Here is a 27688-nt window from a genome sequence, read left to right on the forward strand (position 1 = left end):
GACAGGTGGAGTTTTGTCTTCCTGAGTAGGTGATTAAGACATTCCTTATTAGATGTTGCATAAATATCTTCAACACAAAAGTACTCAACTCAGAACATAATGGTCCACTGTCAGAGAATTCACCTCCATGTTAAATCAATATTCTCTCAATTGTGTTTTTATGAAAATCATGTGCCAGGCACACACAGGTTGTTGTGAAAAAAATCTTTTCTCCACCTGTTACTAGGCACTTAGCTAAAAAGCTGTGTGCTTTTCAGCATTTTAATATCTGTTCTTAATTTACGCTGTGGATGCCTTACTCTCCTCTTCTTTTCCCACCTCTCCTCAGGGTGTCTGACGTGCGTGATGCTTACATATCCATGTGTGCACAGATACAGCAAGCTCACTCTTCCATTTAGTGAGCCCCTCTCCTCTGATAATTCTGTGTTCTTGTTTCCATCTATTGCTACAACTGCTTTCATGTCTTGCAGATGAAGAGAGATTTATTTACATAGTCTTTTTTACCATCTTGCCAAACTTTCTCAACACCTCATAGAAGGGAATGGGCAAATTGACCCTATGTGGAAGCTAAATAATATGAACTGGAGAACAAGGGTGACAGATAAGTGTCTAGGTTATGACTACATCCTACATGGGCCCCCTACAACCATTTATGAGTGCAGCAGGGAAGCTGGTGAATATTGACAATGGATACCCAAGGTAGGAAAGTGCAAGCTAAGTCTATTAGGCCATAGCTTCTTAAATTTAGTGTCACACCATGTATGGTGTCTTGTAACTGAACACTGAATTACAAAAAATAGCAACAGTGAAAATTCATCAGTCAGCTTATACCTACAGTGTGTCCAGACCTTTCAGAAAGGGCTTGGCCTTGTGCCACACAGCTCTAATGCAGCCTTTGCTGCTACTCTTCTTTCCCCCGCATGCTTACTCAAGGTATATCCTCAAATTGCACAATGACCCTGAACATTTCTTGAACTACCTCACTTTCATTTGGGAGACCATTAAGTATTAGGGATTGCATACTTTTTACTACATATACCAACATCTCAGCTCTTAAAGAAGCATGTGGTTTAATTATGGTAAAGGCATTAAATCCTTTTCACATCATTTTTCTGTGTATAGATATCAAGTTAGGATACCTTTGGAATGTATTGTGCTACAACATCCCATCTTAAAACTTCTATTCATATTGTTGATTTGAATTTCATTAAAATATCAAATGGATTTGAGGTTGGGATTAAGACATAATTGGCAACAATTTCTGAAATAGTCCTAAATATGTTTCTGCTATCTTTTATATGAATAAAAATTTATCTTTGCATATATGAATGCAAAGATGTATTCTTGGCATTGATGATTATAAAAATCAAAACATAGATCAACTCCAAAAACAGTGAAGGTATTCAGCCACCATTCCTTATGTAAAAACAAGAAAGTGTATCCATATCAGTAGTAAATACATATGCTTTCATAGTTTATAAAGGACAAAACTATATATGTGCCAACAAACTATTTTAAAAATAAATTTATGAAAGCCAGGCATGGTGGTGCATGCCTTTAATCCTAGCACTTGGGAGGCAGAGGCAGGTGGATTTCTTGAGTTCGAGGCCAGCCTGGTCTACAAAGTGAGTTCCAGGACAGCCAGGGCTATACAGAGAACACCTGTCTCGTAAAACCAAAATAAATAGATAGATAGATAGATAGATAGATAGATAGATAAATTTATGATTTACCAGTACATATTTGATTCCATATATACAATTTAATTTCTAAATATTTTTCAGATTAAGAGGGTTGTGAATGGGAAGTGAAGCCCTGTGCTAGTCCACAAAAAACTCTCTGCAGTCAGATGGCTAAGATGGCTGCTGCAAACATTTATGCAAGGAGAGCTGTTATAGAATCACAGCTAATCCCTATGGACCACACAGAAACAAAGTTATGCTTTTATGTATAGTCACAAGAAATGAATATGAGCAGGAGTGAGGGCAGGCAAGCATGAGAAAGATCATTCAATACTGAGAAAAGAGGTCACTATGAATCTGCCCTGCTTAGGTATTGCTAGGAAAGAGAACAATGAGCTTTCCCTGAGGAAAGGACAGTCTGATGGCAGGAAGGAGTCAGGGGCTTCTAGATCACAGCAGTGTCCCTGTGTGACACAGAGCCAAGCTCCATTCTCTAGAATGGCAGTGAATGGAACAGTGGTTGGGGCTTCAGCTCCTTTCAGATGCTTCTCAACTAACAAGTGGCTAGTAGAGCAAAATTACAGTTTGGAAGTAAGAACAAAATAATTTTATGTTTGGAGTCACTAAAACATGAGGAACTGTATAAAAAGATCACAGGATGAGAAACGTTGAAACTGTTTGATTCAACCAAATGTGTCCATCAGGTGGACAGAAGTCCTGTAATGCCTCTTACTGGCACATGCATGCTTAATTGTGGAATTCTGCATGGAAACCTTGGGAACTACAACAGGGAGTGCTCAAGACATGCACTAATCCCCTCAACATGTCACTACATCTGCATTCATTTGCCTCCTACAGAAAAGGACAACCCTCTCTGGCCCAGTAATTTGTGGCTTGCTATGTACCTAAGGCTGTCATTTAGTCCATCAGGAAAATTTTCCTCCCTCTAATACACATTGCCTTTTGTTTATTCTGCCTCCATTTTTCTCTTCTTACCCCACTCTGCCCCAATTAGATAACTCCCACCACTGGCACATAGTTCACTTCCCAAGGGCTTGTTAGGTGAAGGGGCATTGGAATATGGAAGAAGGATATAGTTCTTCCTCTTCCCCTTCATTCAGGAAATGCTTGTCATCTATCCTCCCTCTTTGTAGTGCCAAAGTTCATTGGCGGCATGGATGAGTAAACATAAGAGCCAATCACCAGTGAAGCAGGTATGATCTTCAACAGACTTCTGTGGAAACATGAATGCCTACCAGTGAAAGTTCAAGAAGACTCTAGGCTGCTACCACAAAAATATTCCTAATATGCACATTACTGTTGATCAGGAAAGTTAGGGACACCTGTCCCCTCATTCATGGTAGAACTTTTATTGCTGAGTGCTGACTGACAAATCACAGGAACACATTTAGTGCATGCTATCAAAAGCAAGCCTCATTAATAATTCGGTGAAATAGAAACTCAGAGAATGAGAACCACTATGCCCTCTGCTATTACCCTGTACCTGCATGGGAGTGATATAACGACTACTCATTTCTTAGCATTTCCCCATCTCTCAAACTCACTTGTAGACAGCAACTGGAGGCTGCCCAACAATACCCTGCTGTTTATATAGAAAATGTGCATGCTTCTAAGCTGCACATCCCTATTCAGCTGGCTCATCACTTTTCAAGATCTGTCCAGTATAAGCAAACACCAGCCCACAACGTGAGATTGATTGGCTGAATGATGTATGATAATCAGGAAAGGACATTGGCTGAAGCCAACTGAATCAAGTCAAGAAGTATCCTACCCTGCCCATGGCATCAAGAAACAGGCAAAAAGCTGCTGCCTTTCTATTCCTTTTGTGGGTGCACATTTAGAAAACATCAGGTGGCTGGTAAGACAAGCTGGCCTCTAGGCTGTTAGCAGGGCACAGGAGGTAGAATGGAGCAGCAGGATGTGAAGCAGGCCAGGGCCTGTAGCAAGTCCCAGGTATGTGCTGAGAGGCAGGCACTGGCCCGCAGCAGGTGCAGCACAGCCAGTGCCCAGCGGCCTCAGGAAAGGAAAACCTGCAGGTGCAGTCAGGACATGCCCTGAGCCTCCCCAGCCACGAGATTTTTTTGAATAGCTGTCCTATCCTCATTGTCTGTCTGCAAGATTATGGTTTGCAGTGGGAGGAGATGCAAGAGAAGGAGTGGCTTGGTGGAGTCTCCAGTTCTAGAGGCTTTGATGACACACAGGCTGCTGCAGAAATTCAGGATGTCTGAGGGGGTAGAGCAGCCTGGAGGTCTGAGGGTGAGTATGTGTTAGATAACTGTGCTGAAGAAGGGGTGACAGTGGATATGCTGGCAAGCCTCCAGGCGACCCCTTGTCACCAGGGAGAATACTTCTCTTTCATGACATCATAGACTTTTGCTTTCCAAAAAGAGCTTTGATCCCAGGCCAGTGTCTAGTATGTCTCTCATTGGCTTTGTGAGAAAGTGGAAAACAGCACTCAAACAAGCAAAGCTTTCAAAAATAAATGTAAAATTGCACATCCTCATCAGGGTGGCTTCTTGTTCTGAAGACTTCAGTAGCATTGAATGGGGGGACAGGGCCTGGGATCTCTGGAGGCAGCTCTGTGTCGCACTCTTGCTTTACTTTCTATTTGCTTCTTTTTTTTTCCTTCTCTCAAAACGAGATACATGAAAGCATATCCAGCCCTACTCACTGCTGTTTCCTGTGGTCTGACACAGAGGAGATGGTCTGTATTTGCTGAAGAGCAGAGCAGGCTTGGATCCTGAAGCATATCAGGATGGAAAAGATCACTCCGTATCAGATCTCAGTTGAGTTCTTGTGTTCAGGCTATGTTGATTCTCAGGAAAGCTGTTGGGACATGATTTTGAACACAACATAAATCAAAGGGCCAGATCTGTTCCTCAAAGTGTCACCCCATGCATCCCTGAAGGCCTGCGACATAGCACATGGGATCAACAAAAGGAATCAGAGGTTTTACTCCATCCACAACTCCATGGCTTTAAGGAGCTTTCTGTTCACTTAGGACATCAAACAGAATTTGAAATACTCCTGAGAAAGCCTAAGAGGTCAACCCTGGACTTTACTGTGTCTAAAACTGGAATACGCATTCCTTTTCCTGGAGGAAGAGCCAATTTGATGTCTGTCTTCAGGCACTATGTGTCTGGGTAAGTTGGTCCAACAGATCCCAACTTTCTGAAAGGAAGACACCTAAACATACTACAAATGACAGGACGTTTAGTTTGTTGTAAATATGTACCAGACATAGTGCCACAAGCTACAACAGTCAACTAAGAAATAACTGTAAGACTACTTCACAGAAACTGACCAAGGGGTCACACAAGAATGAGCTGATTCTCTCAGTTCTTACTATAGCACAACAGCGAGGGTTTTCAAAACTCCTTGCTGATCACACATTCTCAACTAAAGAGAATCCTAGTACTCCAATCAACCGGTTGTAAAATTGCATGACTAAAGTGACTTCGGCTGAGACAGTTTTTCCTTCTTTAGAAATTTTACATACAGGTGGTATTGCAGTTGAGGAAAGGGTGTCAGAGCAGGCTGCTGCTTCTGAAAGATGGCTGGCTAGCCCCTTCTGTGACATCCTGAGAAGCCTCTAGGGTTTTACTTCTTTCAGCTCACTTCAGCCATTACATTTGAACATTTGGCCTCACCACACATCGATATATCTTATACCTCCTTATAATGGGCTTCCTTCTGCCCACAAAACTCCAACTCTACCTCTTCATCAAATCTCTCTTCCTTTATGGTAACTTCTTGATCTCTGCTAAGAAGGCAGAAGTCCCCTGCCCAAGCATTTCTTTCACATTAAAAAGCTTTACACTACTTATCTATGAATATTGCTAAGATCCCAGATACAGTCACCTTATTGTCTAGTATATGATAATCACTATTCAAGGGACATCAATAACGAGTATGTCCAAACCAAACTCATAGACTGTAGAGACTCTGAAGAGCCACAGGACATGTTTGGATTTCAGCTGTCCTTACCATGTAAGGAATAGGCATCCACAGAGATAATCTATTGTGTACTGACTTCATAGTGTACAATGCAAAGCTAGTGTGATATGAACTGGAGGCATTTCTTTTTATTTCAGTCTTGGGTTTTTAAACCTTGATCATGATTTCTTGGATCTATGTCTCAAACTCAGTTTCCCTTGCCATTGTCTTCTTGTCATACTCTCAAGTCCAAGAGCCCAACATTTCTTTCTTCTATTTTTTGGCGTTCTTTGCCCTTCTGTTCCTCCGTATGATTAACACCATGCATCAGGGGCTCCTGGAGTTACACTCATTAGGAAAAAGAAACTCATTTTTTCTGCTATAAGGAAAATATACCATTTAATAATGACAATGATGATGATGATAATAATATATTAGTAATGTAATTCGTAAAGCCAGAATTTCTAATAAGACATGACAATTATTTTGTAGGATCATCTTGGTCATCTTGTGTCTTAGGTAGGATTTATTGCTGTGAACAGACACCATGACCAAGGCAACTCTATAAGGACAACAATTAATTGGTGCTGGCTTACAGGTTCAGAGTTTAGTCCATTATCATCAAGGCAGGAACACAGCAGCATCCTGGCAGGCAGCTGGAGCTGAGAGTTCTACATGTTCATTTGAAGGCTGCTAGCAGAATACTTGCTTCCAGGCAGCTAGGATGAGGGTCTTAAAGCCCACACCCACAGTGACACACCTACTCTAATAGCGCCACACCTTCTAATAGTGCCACTCCCTGGGTGGACTGAGCATATACAAACCATCACACCATGTAACCTAGTTTCCTAAAAGTAATGGTTATAGGGCTTCATTATGAGTCCAAAGCTGTCAAGGTTAGAGTAGACATGCCTCCCTCCATGTAAACTGCAATGTCTTTATTACTTGTGTGACATTTTAATACTTTGCAGATTACTTTTATATCCATGACTTCATTTGATCTTTACAGTCAGCCTGGTGGTAGACAGAGCAGGTATAGTGACTAACAAATGCATGGACCTAGGTCCAGAGAGGTCAGCAGGCCTTAGCTCCAGAGTCAACAAAAGAGAAGCAAGTGTGGCAAAGTCTGGGCTCAGGTTGGTAGGAGGAGCTGATTGCACCAATGACCAAATAGAGGCTGTGTGTTCTGAGTGCTGATGATTCACATGGAGCCCTCTCGCCAGTGTTTGCAGATATGAGAGAAATAGTGATTTCTGATGCCATGACCCTGTTTCTGTGGAGAGCAGCCTGACCCCAAGCAGCCAGGGCCAGAGACACTGGAGTATAGACCTTCACAAATACTGTAGGTCCTAGAAGGATGAAAGGAGCTTTAAGTAAGTGAGCTACAGTAATTATGTTGGCTTTAATGGAGCAATACCTGCTTTTGTTGTGCTATGGTGCAAAGACCTAATTATTCAAACACAGCCATTAGTTCCCACACAGCAAAGATGACGGCACATGTTATAAAGATACCATCTCTTGGACACTTGCCCACCAGGCCCAGTTTCTAAGACTCTTCAAACACAAGGACAGCTCTGCCAGAAACATCCACCACATATCTTTGGACACCAGAGCCCAGAATTGACCAGTGACATCTGAAGAAGAACAGCTGTGGTAATGAATGTTCCTCCTTCCACAGCTTCCTAGTGAATCAAGGGCTGGTTAGAATGGAATGGCCTTGACCACCTGGGGCTTACTGTGTCCTGATCTCAGTTTCACATAGGCAAACACTTTCTACCAGGGCTCAGCAATCCATTTCACACACACACACACACACACACACACACACACACACACACACAAAGACTGAAGACAAAACATTCATTTTATCAGAGGACAAAATGTACTCAGAACTCAGAAACCTGTCCAACTTCTTGCTGCCACCACCAGGAAAGGAAAAAAAAGTGGCTCACTGAATTGTAGGTACTCTATTGCTTAAACTTAAGCACTCAAAAGCAGGCACCAGCCTGCCTGCATTTTTCCTATCCCAGCCCTTCAGTGAGTAACTGTTAGGAAAACACAAAGGGCTTTTAAAAGTTCAAAGAATTTTTTAAGTGGATGCATCATTATTACCACCAAACATCTCAATACATTGACTTCTATAAACTAAAACAAATAAAAAACTTACTTTGAGAGGAGACCAAGGGGATTTCACTGTACCTACCATAACAACAAAATTTTCTAGAAGAGGTATCCCTCAAGGCTTTCTCATTTTTTTTCCTGTGTGTGCATGCGCACGTACACACACACTTACACACACACACACACACACACACTCAAACACACTCATACACACATGGACACTTGTACATATTCACACTCACACAATGCACACTCATATACTCAAACACACACATATATACTCACACACTACACCCCTCACACACACTTACTCTTATACATATTCACTCACTCTCTGTCTCCCTCTCCCTCCCCCATTCTATATATACAGACACACACACACACATACACACACACACACACACACACACACACTGTCTCTAAAATTGGCATCCTTCCCAGAAGCTGGAGAATTGAAAGCAAAAGTAGGAAAGATTCTGGAGCTGTTTCTCTTAAAAAAGGCTTTGGCTATAGTCTTGTGTTGGGCTTCCTTCTGGCTTCTTCGGTGTCCACCAGTGATAGAAGGAGTGTCTATTTGTCTGAAAACTGCAGACTGCAGATTTCTACTTGTAAAAAGAAAAGCATGGAAGGGTTGAAAATGCAGCTCAGTGGTAAAGTACTTTCATAACATTTTGGGTTTGATCATCAGTACTGAATGAGGAAACCCTGGAGGGAGGGATTGAAAAACAGATTAGTTGTAATAATGAGAAATCACGTCTTGTCCTGGCATCAGGGATTTGGTATGAACACTAACTATCATGTTATGCCGAGGGGAGGAACTTACATACACCAAGTGGAAGTGCAGCCCTCCACATGGCCCTGGCAAGTCCTACTGGGGAGAAATGCTCGGGTCCGTGTTCCACATGGAGATGCAAAATCAAACTTACAACAATGAAGGGTGAGTGCTCACTTTTTAGGAGAACTGAATTTCAAAAAACCTCAGAGGTCAAGAGAACTTTCCAAGTATGTCAGCCTTAAAATAGCACACAGCAAAACTGACTAATTAATTAAATTTCATTAAAAATAGTCAGAATGTAAGCAGTGGGATATATTGGGGAGCATGGTCTTTTACTAAGAACTGGAACAATTTCCCATATCTGACAAAGACCTGAAATAGCACCAAGATCCTTCACAGTTGTCCTTAGAGCAAATGCCAAGAAGGGAATAAAGCTCTTATAAACAAACAAACAAACAAACAAACAAAAAAGCTGGTTCTGTATGAGAGTAACATAGAATTCCATAGTTCCCAGGCTTTGAAACTAGGGAGTTGCTGGGTACAGGACTGAAAAGGAAGTTGAGCCAGACTCTCTTCTTCCTAGCCTACAGCTAAGGGCTGAGTCTGAGGCATAAAGAGCCTTCAGCTGGAGACCAGCACACACGCAGGTTCCATGCATGCTTGTTGCCTTCAGAAGCAACACTGTCACACAGTAAAACAGCTCTGGGAAACAGTGTCCTCTGCGCAGAGGGGACAGAGCTCTGGAACTGAGTCTATAAACCCTTCCTACAAAGCTATCTCCTCCCTATCTGGTCACAGTCCCTTCCCACAAAGCTATCTCCTCCCTAACTGGTCACAGTCCCTTCCTACAAAGCTATCTCCTCCCTAACTGGTCACAGTCCCTTCCCACAAAGCTATCTCCTCCCTAACTGGTCACAGTCTGTCATTCAGTTCGGTCAAATCCCTAATGCTACCCAAATAAGCAAGCACTTTAGTTTTCTTTGGTTATCTTTTTTCAAAAACTGAGTTTGCCCTTTCTCTTTGACCATGGAACATCGAAGAGCAAAGCAGGACAGTCCTGCTGTCTATACGCAAAAGCACAGCACTTGGCAGATCAAGACTTCTCATGTGCAGAGATGACATAACCTTCTAATGATCAAGAGAACACTTCCATCTGCCATAGCCCCTCACCCTCTTGTCTTCCTGAATGTTCATCTTAAGAACCATGACCTTAGGTGGCCATGTAGCAACTTAATTAGGACCAAAGGCCTAGCCCACATGCCTGTAGGGGACAAAATTCCTCTGTATAAAGAGAATGTTTTCCACTGTGAATCTTTACACTAGGAGGGCAACCTTGAGACCAGATGAACTGGTAAATCAGACCTTCTGTATGGTGCCTGGAACCAGGTTGAGATAAACTTCTAGGGTCCCAGGGAATGACCTGAAGGAAGGCAGGGCATGTGGTGAATTTAAAAGGTTTGGGGAAATAAGATGCTTTTGGCAGCTTTTCCAGGGGACTAAGAATATCTGAGAACATGTTTGGGGGCTTTTACCCTGTCTATGAATTCATTTGAAAACTACTGTCATAAATATGTAAAATAAATGGGATTAGAGGAAAGCAACCTTAATGTACTAATTGTAGGCAAACCCTCCTTGATTAAGAACTCCCAAGGAAGTTTAAATCCTACTTGACATAGAATATAAGCTTGGACAAACAAAGGTATTATGAGATCCATCTTGGTACTCTCAGACCATCACAGGCTAATTGACAGTCACTTGTGTTAATAGACGTCTGGGTCCATGGAGAACCCAATCAAATGACCAAAAATCTCTGGGCAATGTGTACAGGCAGGCCACTTAGATATTTGTATTATAAGCATAGTCATGGGACAGACTGAAAATTTAGTCGAAATGTGGCTTGCACATCCAAAGACATCTCTGTAGAGAAATATTTTTATAAAATGTTTTGCCCAGATTTGCTAATAAAGAACACCAATGATTATTTTCTATTTTCTTAGCAAATTATAAACAGGTTATTTCCTCAGAGACAGGTTTTATTTGTTTGTTTTTTAGACATGGTATTACTTTGTAGGCAAGGCTAATATAACCTTTGTAGTGCCAGTACATCAGATACATACCACCATGATTGGCTCCCAAGGATTTAGTTTTGGTGGTCTGTGTCTTCATAGAGTTATCCACTGGCCAATGTTGCTATTCACATAAGACATTCCTGGAAGCCTGTCAGTACACAGGCTCAGTAAGAATTACCTTCACCTGACTGAAGCATTGCTCACCTGCTCCTACAAGGCTCTTCATCGCCAGCAGGGACCTGCACAGTGAGGATGTTGTCATTATCCTCAGCTATGTACACAAGCGAGTCCTGGCCTGCTGAGAGTTGCCTCAGGTAATCACAGCCCCAGACACATGGTGCTGTACAGGAGCCAAGCAGCACTTACACCCTGCACCCCCAACTAGCTTCAGAAAGCCAACACCCCAGCCATAAGAGATGTAACCTAGTACCCTATTGCAGACATACCTGACACTTCTCACACTGTGGCTCTGGGTCTCCTGTCAGTACCCCATATATCTCTACATCAAAGAAGGGAGCTCTAGAGTCTGAGTTCCTCCAGGATCACATTGTCCCATCCCTTCATAGCAGCCATTCCGTTTCAGTTTATAGCAACGCCTTTCATCTTCTCTGTTCAGTTAGCAGTAGCTCTGAGTGCATGAACAGCCTCACACTGTGTGACCTTCCTAACTGTACCTAATCTAGACTTGCAAGAAGCTTCTACCTAGATACATTGTGTCCTATCACTATCTCACACGCCTACCTGATGCTTCAGAGGATGTTTTACCTGATGCTTCAGAAGTCCACAGAGACAATTCTGAGTGAATTAAGTAGCAGATATGTGACTTCTTTTGGAGAAAGTGGTTAAATAGAGATACTATTTCATTGAAGAGATATGAAGGCAAGAAAATAAATTACTAATTTCTACAAAAAAAAAAAAAAAAAAAAAAAAACAGGTTTCCAAGACCTAAAGTTCTTGTAGGTGGCCCGGATGAAACCTAGAGAGCTATAGTTCCTCAAACCAGTGTGGCAGTTCCGTCTCTTGACAAAGCAACTCTTCGGAAGTCGTGCCCAGGCTACTTTGCTTTCAGGCATCCTTTTACATAGTTCTAGCTTGAGCTTCCGAGTGGCATTCGCCAAACTATTTGTGGGAACACTTAGAACTTCCTTCTCTGTGAAGTTCCAATCCAAACTTCTGAACACCAGCTTCCCTGCCTCCCCTCTGTAGCTGTGTATGACAGTGAGCTTTGTGCAGGCAGGTTTTCTGAGTCCCTTCATCCTGCTTCCTCTTCTGTGTGAGGTACATGATCCTTCATTGTTCTACCTTAAAATTGGATGGAACACAGGGCCCCCAATGGGGGAGCTAGAGAAAGTATCCAAGGAGCTAAAGGGGTCTGCAACCCTATAGGTAGAACAACAATATGAACTAACCAGTACCCCCAGAGCTCGTGCCTCTAGCTGCATATGTAGCAGAAGATGGCCTAGTCGGCCATCATTGGGAAGAGAGACCCCTTGGTCTTGCAAACTTTATCTGCCTCAGTACAGGGGAAAGCCAGGGCCAAGAAGTGGGAGTGGGTGAGTAGGGGAGTGTGTGTGTGTGTGGGGGCACTTTGGGGATAGCATTTGAAATGTAAACGAAGAAAATACCTAATTAAAAAAAAGAAAATGAGTTTTTTAAAAGGAAAAAAATGAGGAAACTGTGGTCATCAGTACAGATCCTCAAGGTCCACATCACCCCTGGAACCCAGATTTGGTTCCCACACAAGGATTTGGGATCCTGACTCACTCGCAAGAAATGTTTTGAATAATAAAGAAACAATTTACCTGTGTTATATATTATAGTGATATTCATATATATTGTCCTTAATTTTAATACTATATTTTTCTTTTACATTTTAAATTATTTTTACATCTATGGGTGTTTTGCCTGCATGTATGTGTGTGCACCATGTGCTTGGTGCCTGTGGAAACCAAAAAGGGCACTGGATTTTGTGGAACAGGAGTTATAGATAGCTGTAAGCTGCTATGTGAATACTTAGGAATTGAACAACTTGACTCCTCTGGAAGAACAATCACTGCTCTTGACCACTGAGCTATTTCTCCACCCCAAGTATGCTATTTCTTAAAAACATTTTCTGGTGGTTGCCTTATATACTATTTCCATCTGTTCATAATGAATTTTATAGGAAAGCTCATTTAATTCTTGCATTTGGCTTTAGCTTAAATAACCTAATTTTCTTATCATGGCCACTTACAAACCACTTAAAGCCATTCAATAAACTTTGTTGAAAGGATACTCTGTAGGTGCTACTTGATGTGAGCTAACACAGAGACACAAAACTGGTCAACTTGCTGAGAATGAGAGTCTGGGAAGTGCTCGGTATCAGTTTCCCAATGTATAAGGATCATCTGGGAGGAGGGAGGGAGTAAGTGGGAAATATAGGGAGGATATGTGTGCAGTGAAACAGTTCTGGCAAAAGAGTTTCCCACAAGAATTTACAGCTTCTATGACTGCACAAGCTGAAACCAACCATAATCTTAGCAAGGATGGTGGGGATTTCATTAGGATCCATTTCTATCTGAGATGCTACTGAGAACTAGTGGCTGTTAGGGGGATGAGGTTGGAAGTATTGGAGCCCTATACTTCCACACATTCAGACAGTAATGCAATAAGGTACATGAGAATGATGGACTAAAATGGTAGAATAGGGAAGAAACTAGGAGAGAGGAAATGGTAGAGAGATTGTTTTTAAAAGATTTATTTATTTATTTATTTTATGTATATGTACACTGTAGTTGTCTTCAGACACACCAGAAGAGGGCATCAGATCCCATTGCAGATGGCTATGAGCCACCATGTGGTTGCTGGGAATTGAACTCAGGACCTTTGAACGAGCTCTTAACCACCGAGCCATTCTATCTCTATCAAAACACTCTATCAGCATGTGTGAAAATTTAAAACAATAATAGGAAGGCAAAATAAAATTCAGTATCTCAGAAAAAAGAACTAATGAGACTAAAGCTGAAAATTTTAATTTGGTTTTTTATGTAAATAATCATATGTGGCTAGTGGTTAAAATTAGACTATAGTGGTGAGTAACACATTGAAAATGATAAATGAAAGAGGCCAATGTAAAAATAAAAAACTAAAATGGTCACAAACGCTGTTTGACTTTTCTTTGCTCTGATGGATATATAAAGGAAATGGAGGAGAGGAAAGATTTATCCTTTCTCATAGTCACAGAGGTCTCTTCATCTCTCTGGTGAAGATCGTGTGGAAGGGCAGTGGTTAAGGGTGGGGGAGGAAGAAGAGGCTCTCTTTGTTAACAGCATTAACTCCACCTGGGGCCCCAGCCTATAGTGCGGTCCTGTTGAGATTCAGGGCGACTTCTCTCCCTAGTTAGCTGTCTTAGTCAGAATTGCTATTGTTATGCTGGAACAGCATTGCCAACTTGGGGAGGAAAGCGTTTGCTTGGCTTATACTTCTACATCACTGTTCATCATCAAAAGAAGTCAGGGCAGGAACCAGGAAGCAGAAGCTGATACACAGGACATGGAGGAGTATTTTCTCCCCACGGATTGCTCAGCCTCCCTTCTTATAGAACCCGAGACCTCAGCCCTAATTAAGAAAATGCCCTATAGGCTTGCCTACAGCCCAATCTTATGGAGATATTTTTGTAATCATAGTTCCCTCCTCTCAGATGACTTTAGCTTGGGTTGAATTTTCATAAAACTACCCAGCTCAACTGACCCCTTGTCAGTGTAACACATAACCACCTCACTGTTAAACCACAGCTTGTCCTTTGTTGTTCATTCCCAGATAAATACATTAATACTTAAATCATGTTATAAAACAGTTTGAAACGTTAAAAGTCTCACAAGTCTTACAAATTCAAACACTTTAAAATTTCAGTCTCCTTTAAAATCCAAAGTCTCTGAACCATGGGTTCTTACAAAGCAAAAAAAAAAAAAAAAAAAAAAAAAGTTTGATACTGTTTTATTACAAGTGCGAAAAACCAGGGCAATTTACAATTAGTTCAAAACTAAACTAAACTCCAACTGTGCACATACCTCAATGTCCGGTGTCTGGGATCTACTCATAGTCTTATGTACTCCAAAACGCTTGAGTCAATTTCTCTAGATCTTCCTCCGCAGCATATTAATTTTTTCTTCTAGGCTCTGGCTGCTTCTACTCCATTTCCACTGCTGCTCTTGGTGATCATCCCTTAGTACTGGCATCTTCAAAATGCTGGAGGCTTTTTGCTGTACCTGGGCTTCACTTTCATCAGTGGCCCTGCGACACAGTGCCAAATCTTAGCTTCTCTCTATGATCTTTTCATGCCTTCAAAACCAGCACTTCTTGGGTGACTCTCATACTACCAAGTTCAACTTCCAGCACAAGATATGACCTTGGCCACCTCTGCACCACAGGTTCTATGTGCTGACACTAAGAAAACATTTCTCGGAAGATATTATCTCAATGATGCTGGTTTCTTTTTAATCACTTCTGATTCTTCAGTTCCAGATGATCAGCATACATTGTCCAAGCAAAGCAAAAGGTTTTACTTTATCATCTGGTCTCTTGTTAATCACAGCTGATTCATCAAGTCCAGCTAACCAGATTTGTCATACAAATGGCCCAGTAGGGGCTTTGCTTCTCTTTGAAATTTCACATTCCAGGCTTCCATTGCCTGCACTGTTCTCAATATTCTTATCTTCCAAACTTCACAGAACAGGTCTCTGAGTTCCCAATACTCAGGGTCTTTTCAAAGTTCCAAAGTCCTTATACAATCTTCCCCAAAACAACATGGACAGGTCTGTCACAACAATATCCAACTCCTGGTACCATTCCTATCTTAGTTAGAGTTGCTATTTCTGTGATCAAACACCAGGATTAAGCAACTTGGGGAGGAAAGGGTTTATTTGACTTATAGCTTGTAATCACTGTTAATCATCAAAGGAAGTCGGGACAAAGTAGGAATTGGGAGGCAGGAACTAATGCATTAATCCTGCCTGAAAATGCCTTTACAGACATAACCAGAGATATGTTTCATTAATTACCTCGTCAGTCTCAATTCAAACTGTCAACCAAAATTACCTGAAACAGAAATAAAGAATCTCATTTATGATAATTTATAAAAATAAAATACTTAATTTAGCCAAAGAGGTGGAAGTGTTCTATACTAAAACATATAAACATTTAAAGGCTTTGACATAGGAACAAAACTGAAAAGCCATGCTGTGTTCTCTGATTGAAAAAAAAAATCAATATTTTACAGTGTCTAACAAAAGTAACTTAAAGACTGAATGCCATGGCATCCTCCAGGTTGGCTAGCTTGTAAAGTGATTAGAAGTGCTTGCTACTCTTTCTGAGGACCTTAGTTCAGTTCAAGCACCTACTTGGTGGCTCACAGTCCCTTGGAATTCCAGCTCCAGAAGATCTGATGTCCTCTCCTGACATGCTCAGCCACCCTTACACACTTGACATCCACACACAGAGACACATATTACACAAAAATATTTTTAAAAATTCTTCACAAAACTAGGAAGCTAAATTCAATGTTATATATTACACACACACACACACAGAGAGAGAGAGAGAGAGAGAGAGAGAGAGAGAGAGAGAGAGAGAGAGAGGAGAGTGCAAAGTGAGTTTTAAAAAAAGGACTGGGCTGGGCGTGGTGGCGCACGCCTTTAATCCCAGCACTCGGGAGGCAGAGGCAGGCGGATTTCTGAGTTCGAGGCCAGCCTGGTCTACAAAGTGAGCTCCAGGACAGCCAGAGCTATAAAGAGAAACCCTGTCTTGAAAAACCAAAAAAAAAAAAAAAAAAAAAAAAAGGACTGGAGCAGGTGGACTATGATACCAAACTTTAAAAAGCCACAAAAGTTAAATAGCATACTATTGCATAGAAATGCACATATAGCTGTAACAGGGAACATAGCAGTGAGTAAAAAATCTATCCATCTATAAACAAGTGGTTTTTGATGGACATACTAGGGACACATGCTAGGGTTTGTTTTTTGTTTTTCAATAAGTAGTGCTGGGTACTTGAGCTGGGGATGTCAGATATCTTTAGACTGTTTCCCTGGGTACAAAGCACTTCAAAGAAGCCATCATGCTTTGTCAGAGCATAAATTTAAGAATGGAGTCCTGCGAGAATTCTGAGTACTTGTGAGAAAACTCCAAGATAACAACAGTCCCGCGACCTCAGTTTCTGCAAAACACAGAATTGTTCTTGAACGTTCTCCAGTGTAGTGCATAGGAAATAATCTACTCCAGCTGCTGTTATTCATATGCCTCTATGGAAAAACATGGTTTTGCCATGTGTGGCTTGTCCTTGTGGTTGTACACGGGACTCAGGTGACTCTTCCTAATCCTCACAATATAAATTGTTTGATGCTCTGAATAAAGTTGGCTACTGCGTGCAACTTTAGTCTGCTCACTTACTTTCTTTGTTCTCCCTGGTTCACACCCACTGGAGCTTTATTAGTACTTTATCTCTAAATTACAAAATTTTGTGAAATTCTCTGTGTGTGACTTACACTTTGAACTTTAAAAGATACATAGACATAGGATAGATACAGCATATATAGTAGTGTTTGGTACTATCAGTAATCTCTGTTAAAGAAATATTATCCTAGAATTTTATATTTTTCAAACTTTAAAATGCACATAGGAACAACTATGTATGGTAAACGTTTTCGGATGACAGAGAACAAATAATCCAGCATAGTTAGTGTCCAGCTTCTTTACAGAGACTCCAACTGAGCCTTTAGCCCAGTAGGGATGGGAAGAGAAAAAGATCCCCGAGCAGCTTTAGCACAAACTCTAGGCTAGCATGCCCAAGAAATCACAAAGGCATCCTTAAAAGCAAAGTCACAAAACCTCTGTGAACAGAATCACCAAGACAAAGTGAACCTAAATCTAGATGAAATGAAAGTATTGCCAAATGAGCAAGCTACAGTTGGAACATTGTTCCAAAAACATCTAGACAGCAAAGGAGACAAGAGTAAAATGCTAAGCTCCCACTTCTTGGGAGGCAACCAGCTATGAGAATGGACTAAATTTCTATAATGTTCATTTGAAAAGGGTCTTGACATTATGACAGACTGATATCATGCGAGAATATGTGAAATATGTGAATGAGTTAAGGAAGGATGTGCTGAGCCTCCTCCTAGATGTCCAAAAGCTTGAAAGCACTGGAAAAGAAAAACATCAATTGAAAATGTCTCTTCAGTACTGATTTTGGAGCACCAAGATCTATGCTGATCACCCAGAAAGAAAAAGGCAGACCTTGCCCTCAGTTCCTAGTACAGCCATTTTTTCTTGTAAATTGGGGTTTTCTGGAACACAGCGATGCCTATTACCTTTCATGTGTCCATGGCTGCTTTTTCACTGGAACCATGAGTTTGAATAGCTATGGTGAAAGTGGTATGTCTACAAACCCTAAATATTTACTTTGGCCTGTTGGATAAAATACCACTGATTTTTGCCTTGAAAAATCAATGAAATAGGCAGAATTTTTTCTAGCATTTTCTTTTTTTTTTATATGGTCACATGGAGAAATAGAGTGATTGAGTAACTAACGTGCCCAACTGACATTCACTGAATGACTTCCCTATCTCATTGGAATAAATAAAATAGGTCTCCTGTTCAGAAAGTAGCTGTCAAAGGAAAGAAGTAGATGCTTATAATTAGTGTCACGCTATGGCTGGTACAGGATGTGATCATAAGTCTGAGGATGGTACCCACGCACAGCACACACATGACAGGGGCAAGGGACACCAGAGCAGAAGGGTTAGGCCTTACAAGAAAGATTATGCTCCATAATCACTCTGCTTCATTGGTACAAGTATGATCCAACTATTCCAGAATGGGAGAAAAGACTAAGAATGCCTTGGCAGGCTTCTGCCCCCATGTATAGAGGAGTAAAGCCACAATATACATGGTTTTCTACTTTGGCCATTAATTCTTTTTATAGCCAAACTTCTTGGTTCGGGAGGGAGAATGACAGACTGGCTACTATCTGGCATGCCAGACTCTTCTAAACCTTTCAGGTCCTCCCAGACCTTCTCCCAAGTCCTATTGGGAATATTTGAGCAGGTCTTAAAGTTTCATGGTGCTTCAGAAAAACTAAAGACTGTGATCACCAAAGCTCTCGACACTTGGAAACAGGTAGTAGAGAGGTACTAGGTTGTCCCAACATCAAAGCCAAGCTGTTGAAAATCCTGTGTAAGTCTGCAGCCTAAGGGAGAAGGGAGCACCCTGTAGTAGGATCGGGAGTCATGGAACAGTCAGACATAGCCAGGAAGAGGAAAGCAATAATAGAACATAAGTGGCCACCTTGATTTGACTTCAGTGTAGGGACATACCATCCCATATGCATAACTCTGTCTTCAACTAGGTAGCTTTTCAGAGTAGCTCCCAGGTTCTTTCTGTCTTCCATCTTGTCCTCAGAGCTAAGGCAGGACAGCACAGGAGGGTGCAGAGTGTGTAAAAAAGACTTCAGAGCAGAGTCAAACCTGACACTTGCATGTTTCTGGGCTTCTTTTTCTGACAGCATACTTTCCCCGCCCCCCCAAGCAACAGAGTAATAGTTTATTAAAGAATAACAATTAATTTTATAGAAGAATGTGGAAAACAGCCATGAATATTACCTTCTGAGACACTATATTAAGATAGATGGATTATTATTTAGACTCATTTTATTACCTTACTGTTAGTTCACATAACTGTGGAACTAACTACACTTTATTTATTCTGCTCAGAATGATGAATACTACTTCAGCCTAGTAGTGATGTACATGTTGCCAGATGTTTGCATAAAGAAGTTATGTGGCTCTGTTCCATGAACCACTGGAGCAGTAGCTCACTATGAGAGGACACGAGTCTCTGTAGGACTAACATTGTGTGCAAGCAATCTGGTAGGCTAAGGTCAGAACTTCTCTACTGTGTAATTTGTACACATGTCTTGAGGTGGGAAGGACAAAGTCCTTGGAATTGGAAAAGGATGTGTGGAATCAAGGAAGTAAGGCCACATTTCTTTGTGGTTAGTTTTTTACAGCTTCATGAATCTTTTTTAATTTTTCTACCTATGTTAGAGACATCTAAACCACTGTTAGAATTTTATACAAAAACCTACATTTTCTAACTAATAAATTTCTATGGCACAAAGTGCCGTAGTCACATATAGCATGAAGGTAAAGTCAGATCTCTCAGGCATTGAAAACGACTCATCCCCAGGTCCTGGGCCAGTGCAGCTGTCACAGGCAGACCTCCAAGCACACTGTCTCCTCATTCGTTAGATTGTTTGAGAGAAGTACCAAACATAAATATTTCTACCTCTTTGGTTTTTCTTTAACCCCAATTTATTTTTCTAAGTTACTAAAACTCTCAAAACAACAACAACAAAATAAAGGATGGGGGTAGGAAAACAGAGCCACTTGAAATATTTTCCTGGTACAAAAATGGGCTATCCTTACCAGGAGGGCATCGCCAAACAGCAATCTGCAATTAGAATCACTTGGAGTGGGCAGCATCACAAGTGATATTTGACAAAAATCACTTTATGTGACTTGTAAAATCTATTGTTATTTTACACCCACGTTATATTAGAGTTCAGGAATGTGTTGAGAATGTGCTAGTATGCCAATGGCCAGAAGGTCAAAGGTCAGGCCAAAACAGACAAAGAAACAAAGAAAGATCATTGTTCCCAAAGGGTAAAACAATAATAATAATAATAATAATAATAATAATAATAATAATGTTCAGAGAGATTCAAATAAACACATGAAAACCCACATGCTAATTTTAATGAAGTGATGAGGAATAAAACAAATACATCTCCCCATTCCAGAGATGTAAGGGGAAGCAAAAACACTTCATCCACAAAACACATGACCATCTGAGCCCTGCCAAGGACAGTGAGACCCAGAGCAATTGCTTTATCTAAACTTGGTTTGGTGATCGCTTCTCATAATTGTCCTAGTTCCTGTTCTTGTTTGTTTTCCACTTTGTGACTACCCAGAACCTTCCAACACTAACTTCTTAGAACGTGCTTTATGATCATCACACAGGATAAATAGCATGTGTAATATCTCAGCTCCTGGGCTCACTCCCTTGTTTCTTTGTGGTGTCACTTCTAGCAGTTGTGGTGTGGTGGTTTGAATATGAATGGGACCCTTAGGCCCCTTATGCCATATTGGAATGCTTAGTCATTTGTGAGTGGTATTACTTGACAGGAAATAGAAGGTGTGGACTTGATGGAGGAAATGTGTCACTGGGGATGGCCTTAGAGTTTTCAAAAGCCTAAGCCAGGCCCAGTATCACTCTCTTTTTCTGTTGCCTGTTGATCCAGATATAGAACTCTAAACTTCTTCTCCAGCATCAGGTCTACCTGTATGCTGCCATGCTTCCCAGCATGATGATAATGGACTAAACCCCTGAAACTGTAAGCCAGCCACAATTAAATGTTTTTCTTTATAAAAGTTGCCATGGCCGTGCTGTCTCTTCACAGCAATGGAACTTCACTGAAACAAGTGGCATGGATGCATGCCTGTTAGTTCAAATTGCCAGAGTCTTTGTAAAAAAACAGTTACACATTTCTTGACCACCCCTTCTCTTCCCATATTTCTCTTTCTCTGGGAAGTTTTTACAAGTTTTCCCCATTCCAAGTGTAACATGATCTCACCAAAGTCCAATTACAGGTCACAAAGTACATAGCTTTAAGCAATGTTTTAAGTTATATTTTAAGAAAGTAGAATCTCACTGATTTAATAAATTCAAAAGTTTTCTGGCAAGGATAGATACAGTAAGCATCAAGATTATCTCCTAAATAATTGTTCTCAGTGTATGCAATTGACAGTGCTTCCAGGAATAATGATAGTTCAACAAAACAAAACAAAACAAAAAGAAAAAAAGAAAGAAAAAAGAAAAAAGAAAAAAAACCCCTCTACTAACATGGAAACAGGAACAGAATAAGAAGTTTTAAAAATCATTCAATACAGAATAAAGCTTAATTTTAGATCTGAAACAAAAGCTTCAGTTTCTATTGACCCAAATGATAAGAGAATATGTATGAAAAAGTGTCCTTGATACAGTAGTGCTAGGAAAGAGTGTCCAGGTCTGTGCTGCATCTTATGTTTAAGTTCTTTACCTCATTTAGGTCTTTGTTTATGTTTATATATTTAAAAACGAGGTGTATTTTTTTTCTGAAAACTTTCCATGCTATGATTTATCTCTTTCTCTAGGGTCATTTACTTACATTTTGAAAAGATTCATTGTAAAATCTGATTGTGGGCTTTGAATGTTAGGGAGGCATGAGATAGAGGAAACACAAATGGTCCATGGCTGTCTTAGTCAATGGAGGAAACACAAAATGGTCCATGGCTGTCTTAGTCGACGATCTATTGCTGTTAAGAGACCATGACCATGGCAACTCTTATAAAAGAAAGCATTGAAGTGGGGTTTGCTTATAGTTTTAGAGATTTAGTCCATTATTGTCATAGTGTGAACCATGGCCAGACATGGTGATAGTTCTACATCTAGATACACAATCACCAAGAAGGGAGAAAGACATTGAAGCTGATGTGGCTTTTTAAAATTCAAAGCACACATCCAAATGACACACTTCCTCCAACAAGGTGACACCTCCTAATCTCTCCCAAGTAGCGCCACTCCCTGATTAGCAAACATTCAAATAAATGAGCCTGGGAGCTCATTCTCATTCAGACCATCACATTGCCCAAATCTCTACATTAATTTTCAATTTAGATCACTAATTGACACAGAGAACCAGTTGTATTTATTAAGACCTCAACAAGGAAGATAATTTTATGAAATAATTAAACCTAAATTCAAATTTATTTGTACCTATGAATCACCTTCCAGAATCACTCTGGGTGTTCCTTTTCCAGTTGTGCTGTTTATGTCAATGGTTCAATTCCATCAGAATAAATTCTAAAACAGCTGTATAGCCCCAGTTGACATTAGGCCAAATATTTATAACAGGTATCACCAAGGACTTGAATTTAATCACATATATGATGCCAAAGTTCCATTTGTATTCCTAGAATAACTGGGCACAATTAAAGAAATGTCTTTGCTTCAAACCTAAGAAGACTGTGCAGAATTGAAGATATAACTCCGTTTCTAGCTACACTGGGCTTCATGGAAGTCATGTTACTTTCTAGAACTTTGCTGAACCAGTAGGTTATGGAGACATGATCCCTAGCACTGTGTCCATCAATTGAGAAATTTGTTTTTCTCAATAGTTCTCAATTATTTTAAATTATATCCCATTCAGATACTCAAAATTTTAATTTACTTTATTCTTCCTTCTAAGTGTCAACGTACTATTGCCAGTCCTGAGATCAAGTTAGTAGAACCAGCTTCCTAGAAATGCTAGATTTGCCTGCACGATCTGATGCCTCCAATGAGGGATGATTGACCACTCAAACCTGAGAAGAGCAACTTGCTCTCAGAGCTCACAATTGCTCCAGGTTATGTCCTAGACAATGGCAACATGCCTGGGTCTAAGAGAAGTTAAAGAGCTTGTGAAAGGGAAAAGACCCAGCATTAAAGGAAAGGCCCACAGGAGGCCATTCCTTAGTTGAAATGTAATAAGCTAACTAGTTTAGTAGAAAAGATGTCTGGAAAGAGTTACACAAACAGAAAGAAGCAAACCTTCATGCAATAATGTCACTGTCTTGCCAGGAAAACAGCTTCCTATTCCTCATGCAATACACAAAAGTGCTAGCATGGCCTTCCTTCCCTCAGTATAACTTTCCCAGGTCTTTGACTGTCTCACTCCCTTCATGATTTTTCCTTTCAAAGGACCAGGAAGACTTCTTTTCATAGGAGATATTTGACTCTAAAATTATATTTCTTATACTCATAATGTTTTGATTTGATACAATTTAAGCCTAACTTAGCCCTTTTCTTCTAAAACTCCATTAGTTTATAAAAGACTTAGCAGTAAACATAGACAGACATGCCTGCAAGTTCTTCCCCATAAAAATATGGATTGTTTTCCTCTGTATACAGGGATTTGGAGAATTTTTTGAAGAATTTCAGATTTTTATGAACATATTTTTATGAACAGATTTTTTTTTTTGGGATTTCACTGGGATCTGGGCTCACATGAACTCTTTTGAAATTATTGAAATATTCACATTCTAGCTAAAATAGAAAGGAACCAAGTCACAACTATGGAGACAAGTGCCTGGAAGAAGGAAACAAATTTGAACTTCTTAAGAAATAATCACGTAATTACCATGAAGAGCCAAGAACTGAAAATAAGCATGTAAGTAGGCCCTAAATAACCTGCTTGTTTCAAATACTATCTAGGGCATGCATAATCTATAGAAGAAAGGACACTGTGTCTTCTGCACACCCAGCAACCACCTGGAAGAACTGGTAGTTTTATATCAAAACAGCACCAGGTGCCTTGGCCCCAGAGATCTTTTCATGGCTAGGTACAGCTTTCTGTTCTTGTGGCAGTTGTAGACAAGCAGGTGCATGCTGGCAAAGACCCTGTGTTTTTCAAGGTAGGCCTTCTAATTTGAGAGTTAATGATGACAGCAATTATACCCAGCCTTTCTACAATCAAGGTCTACTGACCATAGGGCCACATAAATTAAGCCTTAGACCTGTACATTGGGATAATATTTCATTCTCTTTGTCAGTTTCAAAAATTTAAGAAATTTATTCCCAGATGCTCTAAAGCATAGACAAACATATACTTGAAGTGAGTTTAGCCTAATGCTGCTTGTGTTTTAATGTTAATTTTGGAACTCCAAACTGCTTACACTAGTGTCTGCACATAACACACTGGAGAGACCCTTCCCTCAGTTGATTCCAGTTGGTAAATAAAGATGCCAGCAGGGATGGCTGGGCAGGGCAGACAGAGGCAGGACTTTTAGGATTCCCAGGGCTTGGGAAGATAGTGGAGAGAGGAGGCAGATTTGCCATGACTCGGAGGCAGAGGGATCACATTTAGGAGCTACAGAAGAAAACCTAGCAAAATGTAGGTAGAAGGGGAAAGTAGCTCTATGGGGGGAGCTTCCTAGAAGGGCAACAAAGATTAAACATGCTAGCCTCAGGGAGGATTAGAAGTGTCCAGCCATTGAGTTAGCTAAGACATATCAAAATCAACTAGTGTGTGTGTGTGTGTGTGTGTGTGTGTGTGTGTGTGTGTGTGTGTGTATGTGTGTGTGTGTGTCTTCCATTCACAAATCCAGAGGGCTCTGGCAGGTGGCTGGAAGCACAATCAACTGGGAGCATAGACCACCTTAACTAATTTACCACTACACATACTAACATAACCAAAAGTATGTCTCTTACAAAAAGAGGATTCTGGACTTTTTTTTTTTAAGCTTTCAGGAACTTTAACTTTAAACTTCTACCTTTTCCCCTTTTGCTCAGGTGTCTGCACAGCAGCTCAGGACCACTCAGTGGTGGCTCCAACCCACTCAGTGGCCTGTGCTGTGGGAACTGCTGACCAATTCTCAGTGGCTGGCTGTGCACTCCTCTCTTCTGTGGGGAACTGCTGGATGGGCACAGAGGGTACCTGCACAGCCTCAGATCAGTCAGCCACCTCAGGCTGAGCAGCAGTGAACTGAGGAGCTAGCTGGTGGAGTCCATTTACCCTGGAATTCCTCCTTGGTCACAGCCTCTCAGCAGCAGCCTGCTCCTCCTTCTCAATCCCCTCTGGGTCTCTGTAGAAGTAAAGATCAGGCATGACCTCCCATGGGTGCTCACGGGAGATAGTACCTCGCATGCAGAGTACTTCCCTGGCCAGCATCCACCACATCAGACCCACTGAGTGAGCTCCCTTGTTGTTGCATGAGATGGCACTGTCCACATAGTGCAGGGGAGAATCTGTGTTACACAGAACAATGGTGGGCAGATTGACATAAGAGGCCTCTGTGAGTGGCTGGTGGTCAGCCCTGGAATCGGTCACCACTAGAAGCCGTGGCTCCCTGAAGGCTGCTTGAATCTGGTTAGTGAAGGCCCTAGGTGTGAAGCTGCCAGCAATTGGAGTGGCTCCTGTGGCAGCAACAAACTTTTCAGCACAGCTCGCTGGCCAGTGTTCCTGGAGATGATGCTGCTGACGTCAGCAGGGTTCTCAATGCAACAATAACTCAGGCTGCGAGCAGCAGCTTCTCCCAGGTCCTCTTCAGGTTTATGATGTAGATACCATCATTTTTCCTTTTGTAGATGTACTGCTCCATCTGCAAGTCAAGGTGGTGACACCTAAGTGGGTTCGTGCAGCAAGGAATTTGAGGACATCCTCCTTCTTCATCTGCAGGACATCAAGAACTCCGGATATTGTGTAAGTTTCCCTTTAAGTTATGATGGGAATCAAGAACAATGCCGAATGGATCCATCCCCGGGTAGCTTGGAAAGCAATTCTGGACTTTCTTAGTATTAAGAATATCTTAAGTTATATTCGTCAATAAATTATAGGGTACAACATGTCATAAAATGGTAATTATGTAAGTTTTGTTTAACTCTGTAATTCAGAGAATTTTTTCTTTTGCTTTCATCTCCATCCTTTCTTTTCCATCCAGCCTCTCATCTTGAGATACATTTCTAAGTCCTCCCTGAAGAACCACAGCCTCTGCAGCAGAGGCCCGCCACCCAGTTTATTGTCCAGTGCTGTTGGTTTTCATTCAGAGCACCTGCTGCATCACTGTTACCATTTGTAAATGAAGATTAAATCTAGCTTCCCCACACTTCCCATGTTGAAGAAGAAGATGGACCACTGCAACTAAAAGAATAACACCTGGACTGAGCCATCCCAGTGGGACTGCTGGATTCCATGGTGTGAGAAAACAAGAAAAGCGAGCATGGCGTACCCAGATCATGGAAGCAAAAGTGGGCTATTCATCCAGATAGTTATCTAGAACACTTGCAAGATTCTTTAAGTGCTTGGAACTTAAAAAAAAAAGTCCTTTCTGATAACAATGTTCATATGGTGCTTATACAACTAGTTTCAACAGTGCTGTATAAATTACAGAATTAGACCAACCCAAAATTTCCTAAAGCACCTAAAAGCAGAGGCAGTAAATGAAAATGAAAGCTATTCATGTTCCTTTCCTCACTGCTCTGTCCCCAGACCTATAAAACATGTAGGTAGAGTAGTAGGCTTGGAGCTAGAAAACACACCCCACTTCCCTGAAAAAGATTAAGAAATTGTTTTCTTTATGTGTTTTAGTTACTTTTCTCATTGTGGCATTGATTATGTGTGTTTAATTAGTATTGTGCAACCTTTTAAAAGACTGAACAAAGTTCCACAGCTCTAAGTTAAAACAGGCCTATGTATACACACTACAAGAGATAGCAAGACATGATGCTGCTACACACCTTTGGATCCAGAACTTGAGAGGCCAAGGCAGGAGTATTACAACTTTGAGCCTTGCTTGGGATACACAGTAAAACCCTAACCAAATAAATAAATAAATAAATAAATAGACAAACACACATACATATGTACATTAAAAATGTAAAGTATCTGTCTGCCTAATAGAGAAAAGAAGTGGCAATAGAGTAAGTATCATCCTAACAGGGAAATATGTCAGATAAGCAGACATGTGAAAAAATTAAAGACAAAGAAAATGTACATGTTAGCGATGTCAGCATATGATCACAGGCAGAGAAATAAAAGAAGGCTGAAGATGAAGAAGTTTGCTGCATTTCACAAGGTGGTAGGCATCCCTCATCATCTCCCAGGCTAGGCAGTATGCCCCCTGGAGGTCAGCACATAATCCCAGTCCATACTGAGAGGTTTTTGTAGAACTTAAAGACTGCAGTGGGGAGTCCTCCACTCAAGTCCCAAGATGGCACGCACACCCAAGGAATCACGAGAGACCATCTTGATGCAAACACACGAGGTAGTTTAATGACAGAGCTCCGGGCCTACATGTATCTCATGCAGGAGACAGAGGAGTCAACCACGAGGCTCAGAAGTTAGGGGTTTATATATAAAAAAGCTGGGGGCAGGGGAAGAATCGGCACGGTTACACACAATTGGACAGTTTAAACATCAGCAAATTGCCTCTCCTATCTTTATGGCTAGCCAGTTCCTGAAATGACTTAACAGC

General features: G+C 41.0%; 1 protein-coding gene and 1 pseudogene across 1 annotated transcript in view; one reads left to right on the forward strand and one right to left on the reverse strand.

The window, feature by feature from the left end:
- Clxn (calaxin) overlaps positions 1-25889 on the forward strand; it is a 53724-nt gene extending 27835 nt beyond the window's left edge. The window contains exons 7-8 of the transcript XR_002379966.3: positions 23763-23886; positions 25803-25889. The gene's annotated coding sequence lies outside the window, so the exon portion shown is untranslated. The remainder of the gene's footprint in view (positions 1-23762; positions 23887-25802) is intronic.
- The window catches only part of LOC110311517 (small ribosomal subunit protein uS2-like), a 158942-nt pseudogene continuing 156276 nt past the window's right edge, over positions 25023-27688 (reverse strand).

This window comes from Mus caroli, unplaced genomic scaffold (assembly GCF_978045245.1).
Source record: "Mus caroli unplaced genomic scaffold, Mus_caroli_1 scaffold_17, whole genome shotgun sequence".
Taxonomy (NCBI): Eukaryota; Metazoa; Chordata; class Mammalia; order Rodentia; family Muridae; genus Mus; species Mus caroli.